Here is a 12,492-nt window from a genome sequence, read left to right as displayed (position 1 = left end):
ATGTAAAAAAGGCCGGATAGTGGCTGCCGCAGAGTATGTGCATGGTGGCGAGGGCTGTGGGGAACTTGAGGGGTGACATGTGTGGGACCAGGGGAAAAGGCATTGGATGTGGGTCTGGGAGGCGTGGCTAATGCGGGCCTGGGAGGTGGTGAGACAGTTGGAGGAGACGTGACAGAACCCCCCCAAAGGCCCACGACCCCGTGGGCTTGACGGCTGCTCTCGATGGAAGCGAGCAACCAACAGCGGGGCATAGACATCCCGAGAGGAAACCCACGAGCGATCCTCAGGACCATAACCCAACTAGTCCACCAGATATTGTAGACGACCTCTACAGAAACAGGAACCTAGAATGGCACTAACCTCAAATACATCAGGGGAGGACACGGAAACAGAAGCAGGAAGGGCACAGAGACGGGTAGGGTCAGGGCAGGGTTTGAGCAGGGAGGTGTGGAACACTGGATGGATACACCAAGCAGCGCGAACTGCAAGACGCAAGGCCACAGGGTTGATGATCATGGTAATCCGATAGGGGCCAACAAAACGAGGGAGCAGTTTGCGAGAACCAGGAATATGCAAATGGCGGGAAGATAACCATACCCGATCCCCTACCCGGTACTCAGGAGCTGGCACCCGTTTCCTGTCAGCCGCTGCTTTCATTGAGGCCTGGGACTCCCGCAGATGCACGAGAGTTGGGCGTGTACAGCGACGGGGTCGTGGGCACAAGCACTGGCAGCGGGGGTACAGTAGGTGTGAAATCTGGGAGCGGAAGGGTACGAGGGTGTTGGCCATACAGGGAATAGAACGGAGAGAACCCAGTGGAAGAGTGAAGGGCATTATTGTATGCGAACTCTGCCAGATGTAAAAGGTTGACCCATGTGTCCTGATATTGGAGGGAATGGCACTGCAGATACTGCTCCAATGACTGGTTCACCCTTTCCGTCTGCCCATCACTCTCCGGGTGGTATGCGGAGGAAAACCGTGCATCAATGTCAAGAAGTCTGGTTAAAGCCTGCCTAAAACGTGATGTAAACTGTGTGCCAAGATCAGATACTATGACCTGTGGCAAACCAAAGAGACAAAAGACTGATCTGAAAAACAACCGGGCCAATGTGGGAGCAGAGGGTATCCCCGTACAGGGTATTAATCGTGCCATCTTAGTATATGAATCAACAACCACCCAAATGGTATCATAACATTGTATATGGGACAAATCAGTAATCAGGTCCATTGAGACCGTGTGCCATGGTCTTGGGGGAATAGGTAGTGATTGGAGTAATCCTAATGGGCGACCCCTGCAGGATTTACACTGTGCGCAAACTGAGCAGGTATTTACATAATTCTCGACATCGTGTCTCATAGAAGGCCACCAGCACCACCGTTTCAGCAAATCTAACTTACGGCTTTGTCCAGGGTGGCCATTGATAGCCGCGTCATGTGACCAGTCTAGAGCCTGGTTGCGTGTGTCGCTTGTGGGCAAAAACAGTTTCCCATGTATGAACGATAGACCATCCTGGATGGTAAGATCCCATTCTGCTAGCCTGTGATGGTTCTGAGATACCCAGTGGCGTATGGTGGTTAACATGGACGGAGAAGGTGTACACGCACAAATAACATGACCCTCTTCCAACAACATATCCGGGAACAAAGGAAGGGACTCCCCCCCAGGCCAGCGAGATAGAGCATCTGCTTTTCCGTGGCCTGTACCTGGTCTATGCTTGATCACAAAATCGTAAGCAGCAAAAAACAAATGCCAACGTACTTGGTGGCTGTTCAAGCATTTTAGTGTAGCTAGGACCTGTAGATTCTTGTGGTCTGAATATACTATTGTCTGATGCTTTGCCCCTAAAAGATGATGCCTCCAGGTTTGCATTGCATCTTTGATGGCCAAAAGCTCCTTTTCTGTAACCGTATAGTGTACTTCAGACGTAGTGAACTTCCGTGAATGGTATGCCACGGGATGCAGACGACCCGTGGTCGGGCAGGGCTGTGAGAGTACTGCTTCCTACGCAAATGAGGAGGCGCCTGCTTCTAGGACAAAAGGGAGTTCAGGGTCCGGATGTTGAAGGACGGGGGCTGTGGTGAATCTCGGCTTTAGGGCATCAAAAGCTGCCTGATGTTCCGGTGTCCAATGATAAGGGACTAGGGGACTGATTAGGGCAGTTAACGGGGCAGCAATGGAGGAGAAGCCAGCAATAAAACACTGATAGAAATTTGCGAAACCAAGGAAGGACTGCAGTTGTTTAAGATTAACTGGGACAGGCCAATCCGTGATAGCGCGAACTTTAGATTGGTTCATGGACAGACCCCCGGGTGTTATGTGGAAACCAAGAAATTCGACTTCATGGGTATGGAACAGGCATTTCTCGGGTTTTGCAAACAATGCATTCTTTTTAAGACGGGAGAGGACCTCTCTGCCGTGAATGATGTGTTCTTCCATAGAGGGGGAGAAAACCAAAATGTCATCCAGATATATCACTACATAAACATCTAGGATGTTACTGAATACATCATTTATGAAGTGTTGGAAGGTAGCCGGGGCGTTGCAAAGCCCGAAGGGCATCACAGTATACTCGAAAAGGCCCTGTCTGGTACAAAACACTGTTTTCCACTCATCCCCCCTGCGCATACGGATTAAATTGTAAGCCCCACGTAGGTCTAGCTTGGTGTAAATGGATGCATGAGACAGTCTGTCTAATAGCGTGGAGATGAGCGGAATGGGGTAACGATTCTTAATAGTGCTGGAATTTAATCACCGATAATCGACACAAGGGCGTAAGTCTCCCTCCTTCTTCGGAACAAAGAATATGGGGCTTGCAGCTGGGGAGGAGGAAGGACGGATATGACCAAGTCGTAAGGCCTGCTGGATGTATTCTTTCAGTGCTTGTTCTTCTGATCGAGAAAAGTAGATTCGGCCTTTTGGTATCGGAGCATTCAGCACTAAGTCAATGGGACTATCATACGGCCTGTGGGGTGGTAGACCCTCTGCTGAGGCCTTATCAAATACCATATGGAAGTCCTGATATACTGTGGGTATACCGGCTAGAACGGCTCCAACCGTATGCAGTTGTCTTGATGTCTTCTAAGGTTAAATAAGCAACGGCTCCTAAAACGCTTGCAGGGTTGGGCAAAGTCTCCGGTTCCACTAGACAGTAGTGTTGGCAGACCTCCAACTCGAAGAACACCTGTCCGGTACCCCAATTAATCAAAGGATTGTGTTGTTTTAGCCGTAGTAGGCCTAGGATGATTCCAAATTGTGGGGTAGTGATGAGGTCAAAGGACATTGTTTCCCTGTGATTGCCTTGGATTACCACTTCCAGAGGAGCGGTTTGTTGCTTAATTTGGCCAGAAGCGCGGGAAGTACCATCTATGGCCTGTACTGGTTCAGGGCGTTCTTTGGATATCAGTGGCAGGTTGAGTGGGTGGGCCAGCATGATGTCAATGAAGCAACCAGTAGCTCCTGAGTCTATGACAATGTGGACTGAATGCATAAATTCCTTTGCGGGGATCAACACAGCCTGGACCACAACTGGTTTTATGGGACCAAAAGTGACCTCGGAGGGGGTCAGTGAAGTGCTCGCCCTTACCCCCGATCTTAGGGGTGAGCCTTCTGAAAACCCGGATTCTTATTTTTTGGGCGACGGGGACACTCTTTTACATAATGACCGTTTATACCGCAGTAAAAACAGGCATTGTCAGACCGTCTACGTTCCCGTTCAGCAGGGGTTATGGGGCTACAGATCCCGCCTACTTGCATGGGTTCTGGGGCTGGGTCTGCTGAAGGTGAAGGCTGGTGACTGGAAAGATCTGCTTCTGCCCTGCGCTCAGTTCTCCGGGCGTCCACCTGTAGAGCCAGATCTACCAGTTCTGAGTAGATGCCAGGAAGGGATGGCACGACTGAAAGGGCGTCTTTCATGGCACTACACAAACCCCTATAGAATACAACCACCTTCTTATTTTCGGGCCATGAAGTTTCTGCAAACAGCTGATTAAAGCGGGTAATGTATTCTATGAGTGTTTGTCTGCCCTGTGTGAGATCCAACAGTTCTAGGTCTCAGGATTGTCCCTTATATCTGGTATCGAAAACCTTCGCCATCTCACTAACCAAAAGGTCAAAATCATAAAGTGCAGGATGGTCACTTTCTAAAAAAGGATTTGCCCAAGTAGCAGCCATGCCTGATAGATGAGAAAGCAAGAAGGCGGCTTTGTTAACGGAATCAGGGAATGCCTGAGGCCGACATTAAAAAGTGGAGTTTGCACTGATTCAGGAATGTGCAATACTTCCTCTGATCTCCCTGATATCTTTCTGGGGCTGCCAGGGGAAAAGGATTTGGGAGTAACAAAGGTGTTGGCGCTGTGGGAGCTGCGGGAGGAGCAGGATTCTGAGGTGCTGCTTCCCCGAATTCGGCATCATCGGGCAAGGGATGTCGGGCACTCTGTAGAGCGTCCAATCAGTGGTGTATCGCGGTGGTAGCTGCGGCCATGTCAGTTCTAAGGGTTGCGACTGCTTGCAATAGAGCGGTCACAGGGTCCTCGGTGGAGGCATTCATGATCTGGACGACCAAAAGAGGCTTCACAGTCTGTTCTATTCTTGATGGTCGTGCAGATTAAGATACCTCCGTCCCCAAGTACCACACTGATAGAAAATAATTCACTACCAATGCAATCTTTGAGGCCACAGGTGTAGAGTGCCGAAAAGCTGGAACCAGGAACACCGGAAGGACCCCCTGACCAATGTAAAGCAATGAATGATTAGGTCAAACAGTAGCAATGGATGGTAGTTCAATATACCAAAACAATGTGTTAAGGCTTACCCAAATGAGCTGGCCAGAAAGCCTTGAAGGGATAGGGAGAGTAGGAGGGGCCGATGGCAGCACTCTGGATGGAAAAACACCTGAGCCAAACAGGCAGTACAGTGGATGATCCTTGAGCAATCCAATTAACAATCCATGGTCAGTAGCCAGAAGAAATACACCAAAGTTCAAAATCCGAATAGCCAAGCCAAAGGTTGTAGTACCGGAGGACAACAGTTCAATTTAACAGCAGGGAAGAGCAATCCAATCCATAGAACATTCCGTAATCATGAAATCCAAAATTCCAAAGTGATCAAAAACGCTGTGCAGCACTCCAATGAAGCAGCTCTGAAGCGTTCACTTCGCGTTTCCCTTGCCCTTTTGACTGTGTGAAATGGTCACGTGACACGAGTCACAAGGCAACGTGGAATCGCGTCACGTGACCCTCGCTGTGAAGGGAGACAGTCTCCGGCGTAAGGTCACATGACCGGAGGCACTTTGTGTGTTCATGTCACAGCGCCGACGTAAGTTCGTAGAATGTCTCCGTGCGCTCGTAGACCAGCGCTGCTTGGGATGTAAGCGCCAAGGTAAATGCCAATGTAAAAAAGGCCGTAGCCTGGATATTGGCTGCCGCAGAGTGTGTGCATGGTGGCGAGGGCTGTGGGGAACTTGAGGGGTGACATGTGTGGGATCAGAGGAAAAGGCGTTGGATGCGGGTCTGGGAGGCGTGGCTAATACGGACCTGGGAGGTGGTGAGACAGTGGGAGGAGACATGACAGGTGCCCCTCAAAAAACCTTATAACAAAAGCAATAAAATGGGCCCCGATCTTTCTGAAAAAAGACCAACTGGAAAAGAAGAACAATTGCGCGAACAACATTGCTAAAATACAGCACGATAATAACATAAAAATTGCTCCCATCTTCGAAACCAAGAAACAGAAGATCGGCAAGGACCTCAGTGCATCATTGTTGAGCCCAACTTCCGCCACAGCTGTGAAGGAAATAAAACTTTCCGTAACAAATGAAGATAAAGCTCAAAATGGTGAAGGGATATCAGTAAAATTAAATAGCCCAAGAAATCAAGAAGATGCCCGTTTAATAACAGAGATACCATCTAAAACCAGCGAATATCAGAAACAAAGTGAGTCAAAAAATCATATCATCCAAAGAGTCTGGCTAAGATTGCGCTCCAATCTGGGGCATCATAAATCACTGAGTCGTGCAGTAATACTGGGCATAATGAAGAAAGTGAAAAATCTTCATTGTTTTGCATCAGAAGATATAGAGAGTGTTAAATTTCCAATGCCTCAAGACCCCTTCCTGGTTGAACTGATACTTACCTCTGAGAACGCAAACATTTTTATGTTACAAGAGTCTGTGAAGCTTGAATCTTATGGCCTGGAGGTCTCATGTAACGACACAGAAAGAAACACTGCCATCAACCATGAGAACACCCCAACACTAAAAAACAACGGAAGGGAAAATCCAAATGAATTGTACCTGTTGAAAGGGGGAAGCATAGAGATGGAATCAAACATGAAAGAAAACACCCTTACGCTTCTTCCAGAGATTCTCTCGCAAGTATTGCAGAAGCTAGGTTTGGGAACGCAGCAACTTTAGAAAAGATAAATGTGTTCAGTTGGGACTCGCGGGGTTCCAGTTCTATAAGAGCAAAAGAAACGCGGGCACATCTTTTCAACCAGGGTGATGTTGTTCTATTACAAGAAACCTGGTTGGTGAACTCTTTAAATATTGAAGGGTACACAGTTCTTTGCCTACCAGCATCACAAAAATCATTAGGACGACCGTCAGGGGGTCTGCTTATAGCCCTCAAGAACCAAATTTTTAAAAATGTAGTAGAAATCTGGAAAAATCCCCTATGTATTCGCGCATGTAGAGCAGAAATAAGTCTACTAGAGAAACCCTCAATTTAGGTTTTGATAAACATATACTGGAACCCCCCAGCTCAAAGCTGGACACTTTCCTAGAAGATCTGGGCTTATTACTGGAAGCAGTGAAAGTGAACTCAGCCTCTAGCAACATCATTTTGGCAGGAGATTTTAATACGAACTGCCTATATCCACAAAAAGGAGAGGCATATCACTTGAATGCTGGGAAGATAAGCAGGGGTAGAATGTGGCAGGAATTCATGGAACAATGGGACCTCAGAATGGTCAATAACAAACAAGAGGCAGATCAATGTACATACAAAACATGGCATAGAGGGAAATCTTTCTCTGCTTTAGATTTCATTTTTGTATCCAAGAAACTGCATGCATCACCATCCCTTCTTGTTCTAAAACGGGAGGGAGGTACTGATCATAGCAGACTCGAGCTTTCGTTCCAAAACATTCTAGGAACAAAATTGGAAAGAGAAACTCAGAACCTAGAGGGGAAAAAAGGGAAAATCAGAGTCAAGAAATATAAATATGGGGGATTTAAACTCAACAAGCGGCTAAAAGAGGTTCCTGAGTATATCTGGAAACTGGAATGTGACCCGCAGAGGTTTACCAAATTTCTCTGGGCAACCCTAGCACCCGGAGAATTAGCGGGGAGAGATAAACAAAAACATCTCCATGCCTTCGACGAACCAACGCAAAGGAGAAAAAGAGAGCATAGGAAAGCCCTTCGAGACATTAAGAAAATAGGGCATCCAGCAGAACAACTGAGAATAGAAATAAAAAGAGAGAAAACAAACTACAAATCTTGGTCAATCTCACAAAGGGAAATCCGGATGCAAACGGATGGGGAACATGTACTTAACATACTAAGAGAAGATAACAACAAAAGCTTCTGGGAAACAATGAACCAATTCGAGGGGGAAGCAGGAAACTCTCTGTGCAACCTGGTGTCTGAAGATGGGTGGGTGGAAAATATTGAACAGAGATCTACAAGAGCCATAGTACCTGTCACTTTACGACCAAACCAGATATACCCTGGCAACTCAATTTCAATGAGGAGGAAATTTATGAAATCATAAATAATTCCTCGACATCTAAAGCTGAATGGCCTGACTTATCAGACACTTAAAAGTGAACCGGTAATATGGTCGAAACTATTATCTGGTCTCTTTCAGGAAATCCTTAAGAAACGGACATTTCCAACTTCTTGGAAAACGGCTTTGGTAATACCCTTTTTCAAAAATGGGGATCGTCAGACAGCAGGAAACTACAGACCAATAGCGCTGCTCAACATTGAAAATAAAATATTTATGAAACTCCTATTAAGTCATGTTTCAAAATGGGTAGAAGAGTCAGAAACTTTATTGTCCATCCTGGTGGAATTGCACAGAGAAACAAGCCTAAGAATTTGGCTTGATGCAATGGGCCACCTCTCAAAATTAATAGAGGTTAACAGGAGGGTCAGACAAGGGTGCCTACGAGTGCCTCTTTTTTTAAAATTTGTTTTTGGCAGACATGGTGTCTTTCTTAGAACCGGCTGCAATGGCCAGTCCTACCATAAATGGGAGGAAGATCTGTTGACTGGCCTACGCAGACGACATAGTACTTCTCAATAGAACACTGATCGGTCTGCAACATCTGCTAACGAAATTGAACGAGTATGTTGGGATAAATAAATTAACAATCAACCCTGCTAAGTCAAACATCCTCATTTTCAAACATCCTCTGTCAAAAACTAAATACAAAAATTGGAACCTGGGGGGTGAAGGCATAAGAGTTGTAGAAACCATAAAATATTAGGGTTATAACGTACATGCCCATCCAACACAATATAAGGCAGAATCTGAGGTTATGGCCAAGGTAACACAAGCAGCGTCACAAATGATTAAATTGAACTCCAAATTCTGTAAATTTTCCATCCTTCCGCTAGTGAAGTACTATCTAGCAAAAGTGGTCCCAGTGATACTATATGGCCTGGAAGCCAAATCAGGGCTGTGGTCAGCTAACTGGGAAAGCTTTGAGGGTCGATTATGGAAAAGGGTCCTGGGACTTACAAGTTGTACATCTTTAAGAAGTCTGAGATTCGAGCTGGGCCTAAAGTCGTTGAAGTGTATGGCAGAATGGAAACTTATTTCCCTGTTTCGAGAAATAATTACAGGAAAAGAGACCTCACTATACGGAGATCTTAGGTCTCAGAGGCTGCAGGGCAAATCATCCCTTCTGATCTCACTTGGGGAAAGGGTAACAAAGGCACTCATAAGAATAGATCTTGATGAGGATACTCTAGTCCTAAACCCACTCAAAATCAAAAGAAAACTAGAACTCTTAGATTGGATCGAAACAATAGTGAAAGTAAGATCAGATCTAATCCAAAGTGCGTTCTTGAGGGGGGAAAAGGAACTTGGGTGTTTTTCACGCAACCTAATGAAATTCCCAAATAGAAAGCTGCATTCAAATTTCCTCAGAATGAGACTATATCTTGTCCATTGTGGGGTGGTTTTGGAAAAGCGTAACCAAGGGGATAAGGCAAAAAAAACTGTGTTCGATTTGCATAAACCCTGCCAAACAAACTTTAAGGCATTTATTAATGGACTGTGAAGGCTCATGGACATATTGGTCAAGACTCTTCAGGAACTTTGTGCGCAGAGAGGAGGATATTATATCAGTCTTTTTGTGGGATAGACTTATACCTGGCACCAACGCCGTGCTGACGTCAGCAGCCATCCAGGTGTTAACCAATTGCGAAATAATCATTTAATATATTTAAATGGGCAAAATAGTCCACCAAAACCTTGCGCAGACAGTTGGAATGTGGAAAAGATCAAATGCAAAAGAACAAATGCCCAGAAAAATTGGCAGGGTTGGCAAAAAGGAAAAACAATGTTTTATTTTGTAGATAAAAATGTGTATATGTGTAAAGAAATCTATGTAACATATTTGTTTTATCTGTTTTTTTTTGGTAAAGGCTCATCGAGCCAAAACAAATAAAGAATAAAAATAAAAAATAAAAATCTTCAGTCATGCAATGAGGGATACTGCATTCAGAGGGGCCGCAGTACTGGATGGGATACCTGCCAGCAGGTTCTTGTTACCATCCAGTGCCTGGATGACAGATCGGAAGTCTGGAGCAGGGATGAAGGGTTTGATTTGGTGCAAGAGTGAGTGCTTGTACCCTGCTGTTTGTGCCTTGCTGGCGATGTGTGCATTGTGGGAGAGGTTGCAATCGAAGGTGAAGCCATGGGAACGTGGACTAGGGGGAGTTGGGGGGAATAAGCCATCAAGATCCATCTGCGTCAGCCAGGTTTGAACTTGGGTACTTTTGGTGGTGCCACTGGGGAGGATGAACTCTGTGTTCGTCGAGTTGAGCTTCAGGTAAGCATTTGAAATCCAGGCTTGAATGGTTGCGAGACAGCAGTATCAGCTGGTGAATGTTATTGAGGCAGTTGACCTTCAAGACAAGCTGTGTCTCATTAGCATACTGGTGGTTTTTGAGGTTGAATGTAGCTAAGAGTGCACCCAGTGACTCCATGTAGAGGTTGAAGATGACAACAGGGATGTCATTTGGGGGTTACCAGGAGCAGCACCTGCTACCCCTGACTCCCTCTCTATTAGCCCTATACATGTTGTTGAGACCCCTGGGCCACTGGACAAATAGGCAGTGTCAACAGCAGATATCTGTGTTGCACCTGAAAAAGGCGATTGTAAATGCAGCTAAATGTACCGACTGCTTTTTTCACCTGGATTTGATTTGATTTATTTATTAAGCGTTGAAGCTGGCCTGAAGGCATAAGGGCACTGTTCAAAACACAATACAAGTAAAAAGAAACAACTGAGAAATATCGAAATATCTTACAACAAAAGTGTACCAACAAATGGACCTTATGAAGGCACACTATTAAGTCCAAAGCATATTGCTTAACCTTAGGAGCATATATCGTCCAAAATAATTCTAACATTAGAAGTCAGGGGTCAGTTCGGCAAGGTCTTACAGCGGCTCAAGAAAGCATGGAGATTACTCTGCCCGCATCATATAACAACAAAATCAACATTTCTGTCTATGGACCAATCCTTAGCTTGAATTCTACGCAAGAATCTCAGATCCTGCGTTCTAATACATCCAGTACCAATTGTTACTTGCAACCAGTGGAAGAACTTATTTCATAATGATTGTCTGGATTACCACTGATCAGTCAGTATGAAGTTCCAAGCAGACCAAACAGTAAAACTTTAAACTGAAACGGTCCTATGGGAGTAGCAAAAGCAGTTTTCACTTTGTTAGGTCCATACAGGGGAACCTGCCAATAGCCCTTAGTGAGATCTGTTGTTGAGAGGTAGACAGCATTACCCAGCCGGTCAATAAGATCATCAATATGTGGCATTGGGTAAGCAACAAAGGCAGAGATGGCATTCACCTTTCTAAAGTCTATACAAAACCTCCAGCTTCCATCAGGTTTTGCCACTTACATGATAAAGGAGGTCCAGGGGCCATTAGAAGGTTCAATGATGTTGGCCTCAAGCATTTGCTTAACTTCCTGGATGATGGTATGTTTACGGGACTCAGGCAATTGGTAAGGTTTTAAATGTACCACTTTGCCTTCTGGATTGCAGATGTGATGATAAATATCCTTCACTCTTCCAGGCTCTTCTCTAAACACATTAGTGAACTGCCTTATAAGATCATAAAGGTCTTGTTTTTGGTTGTTACCAAGATCAGGGGAAATTAAGGCAGTATTATCTGAATCTTCTGGTAACAGACAAGGCAATATGATGGCATTGGACAGATTTATATGGTAGACTTTGGTCTTTAGAAGACGGTCCGGTTGGGAAACCTTGTAGTTACACAATGCCTTTTGTTTCAACACCTCATATGGTCCATGCCACTTAGATATATGTTTATTTTCAGAAGTGGGTAGTAACACTAGTACTTTTTGACCTATATAAAAGTATCTCAAAGAGACCTTTTTGTCATAAGAGGTTTTCTGTTGTTCTTGTGCTTTGACCATATGGGTTTGTACCAAAGATCTAATAGCCGTCATGTGTTCTTTAGGCTTAGATGCAGTTTGGGAGAGTGGTGTTGGGGCTTCTTCCCTTTCCTCCCAAGTTTCCCTCAACATATCCAGGACATCCTGGGGTTCCCGCCCATAAAGTAATTCAAATGGTGAAAATCCTGTGGAAGCCTGAGGGGTCTTTCTAATTGCAAACAATGCCCATGGGATAATTTCATCTGAATTTCAGCTATTGTGTTCCACCAACGTTCACAGTATGGTTTTCATAAATCTGTTTACAAGGCCATCTGTCTGTGGATGATGTACAGATGTTTGTGGTGATATGCAACAGTTGTTTAACTTCCCCCATGAGTTTTCTCGTGAAAGAAGAGCCCTGATCGGTTAATTTTTTGTTGTTGTGGAAACCCCACTTGTGAAAACAAATGGAGCAGGTGCCTCAAAATTTGGTGTGTGATGTTTGCTCTCAGGGCAATGGCTTCTAGGTACAGTGTTGCGTAGTCCACAACTACAACTACTAGAATGTACTCATTTCCCAGTTTGGAGGTTTCTAGGGGCCCTACAACGTCCATACCAATTCTTGAGAATGGGATTTTAATGATTGGTAATGGATTTAAGGGAACCGGCAGTGCCATATGGGTGCTAGTCTTCTGGCAGATTTCAAAACCCTGAATGAAGTTCTTAATATCAGCATGTATCCCTGGCCAGTAGAATGTATTAGTTATTTGGGCCTGAGTCTTGGACTGTCCCAAATGGCCCCCATCAGATGTGAATGGGCTATCTCTAGGACCACTTGTT

This window comes from Ambystoma mexicanum, chromosome 13, assembly GCF_040938575.1.
Source record: "Ambystoma mexicanum isolate Mex_15411 chromosome 13, UKY_AmexF1_1, whole genome shotgun sequence".
NCBI classification, from domain to species: Eukaryota; Metazoa; Chordata; class Amphibia; order Caudata; family Ambystomatidae; genus Ambystoma; species Ambystoma mexicanum.
This window is presented reverse-complemented; position numbering follows the sequence as displayed.